We start from the raw sequence: 2,278 nt of genomic DNA, 5'->3' as shown, positions 1-2,278 counted from the left end.
GTTGTTTGTAGAGACAGCAGACTTCGAGGACGAAGTCTAAGACAAGTGGGGGAGAATTGTAATGCCCCGTTCCTGGTACGTAATTTAAATAGTGATTATTTCTTTTTTTAAGGCTACTCGACGAGTCAGTGGCCCTAACTCGTCGAGAAGCATCGGGTTTGCACATGAAGATTTGGGGGGCGACTCTGCGAGTCAATATGCCCGACTAGGCGAGTCGGCCAGGCTAGATGAAACCCTAATCTTTAGGGTTTTTACCCTATAAAAACGTCATAATATCCCATTTTTCCAACCTCCATCACCCCCCAGAGCTCATTTACGAAACCCTAGACCTCCATAAGTGATTTTGAGTGATTATTGCTATCTTGAGTAGTTTTTGGTGCATCTTGAAGCTAGAGGAAGAAAAAGAAGGTAGAAGACTCAAGGAAAGAAGAAGTAGATCCAAAATCTACCCTCTTTTGGCATCATTTCTGGTAATCAAGCTCTCATCTTGTTCTTCCTTTCTTTTAGATCCATTTGTCACCAAAATAGGAAGGTTTTGGCCCAAAAACCTTAATCCATGGAAGTAGGACGTCTTAATGCTTCATGATTTAGATCTGGACATTTTGGAGCTCCAGGAGCTCAAGGAGATTACCTTTAGGCAAACATAGTTTCATACTATGCAATAAAATTTCCTTATTAGTTAGATATGGTGTTATATCTTCAATACCATGATGCATGCACGTAAAGTTTGCAAGTTTACGTGTCATATTAGCCCTACAAGCCCAGATCTATGAATTGGATGCACTGAAACTGTTTAGAATCGTCTGAATGGAGATTTCATGCAAAGGACTCGGCGAGTCGTTCATCTGACTCGGCGAGTCCGGTTGCGAACCCTAAATTCCTTGTTTGGTGAGTTTGTGAGTTGAATCAGTGAGTAGAGTAGGTAAGTCGGTGAGTTGGACAGGACAAGGACTCAGAGATTTGAGGACTCGGTGAGTCATTGGATGACTCGGCAAGTCGAGTCGCGAGTTATAGGGTTGGTGAGCTATAGAACTCGGCGAGTCCATATATGAACTCGGCGAGTAGAGTCAACCTAGAAGTTTGACTCTGACAAGGACTTTGACTTTGACTAAAGGGTAAATTGGTCATTTACTCATGAAGAAGTTAGCAGTTTTTTACTAAGAATATTATTGAATTGTAGCCGGAGAGTCACCAGGGCAGCAGTCAAGGATTCCTCACTCAGGTTATTGTCAGTCAGTCATACGACGTGAGTTTCCCTTCAGTAGGAACGGGTCTAAGGCACCAAGGCTGGCCGCAGTATGTTATGCTAGTAGTCGAGTATGGGCGGGGCCTGTATCTCGTAGTTGTAATAGATTATGATATAAGGATAGTAGATTAGCTTACTTGTTGTCTGTGTGATACTTGTATGTTTGTTTTAACACCATGAGCGTGGGCGGTGCCCGTACCTCGGGGATAGCGGAGTGTGGGTGGGGCTCGTATCTTTTGACCAGCAGAGTATGGGCGGGGCCCGTATCTCCATGAGTGTGGGCGGGGCCCGTATCTCTTAGTTGCATGTATAATTGTATGGTATGTGGTAGATTGGGGGAGACTCACTAAGCTTTGTGCTTACGGTTTCAGTTTTGGTTTCAGGTACTTCTACTAGCATAGGGAAGGGCTCGGGATGATTGCATGGCACACACCACAGCTTTTAGCCTGGGATTTTCACTCGGATATCTTATCATTGGTTTTATTCAGTTGTTTTGATGATGTATGAGAGATATGAGACATGAGTTTCAATTTCACACTTTTAGATATGGTTTTATAATAAATAAAAAATGAAATTTTTGGGTTTTGTTTTATGACTATTTCACTTCCCATGACCTAGTCAAACACCATTTATTCAAAATAGGTAAATCAAACAAATACTAAATATTAACCAATACCCATCCAGATTATCCAACATTCACCCCTTAATCTTGATGATCTTGACCCATTATAGCAAAGCTGGCTCTTCTTCTTGGACCAAGTTTGCTTCATTATCTTTGTCTTTCCACTTTGTGCATTCATAGCTAAAGTGCCCAAAATCTCCACAATCATAGCACCGAATTCCACTTTTTTCACCTCGACCTTTTCCTCTTCCTCGACCTCTTCCACCTCTTTCATAGTTTCCTCCATTTCCTCTTCCATGTCCACTACTTTCACCATGCATTTGTTCACTTGCCATAAAGAGTTGATTTCACTCTTCTTCCTTTTCATCATGGATTTTGAGCCTATCTTCATAGGCTTTTAACCTTCCTAC

This window comes from Lactuca serriola, chromosome 2 (genome assembly GCF_051521515.1).
Source record: "Lactuca serriola cultivar US96UC23 chromosome 2, Lser_US96UC23_V15, whole genome shotgun sequence".
Lineage (NCBI taxonomy): Eukaryota > Viridiplantae > Streptophyta > Magnoliopsida > Asterales > Asteraceae > Lactuca > Lactuca serriola.
This window is presented reverse-complemented; position numbering follows the sequence as displayed.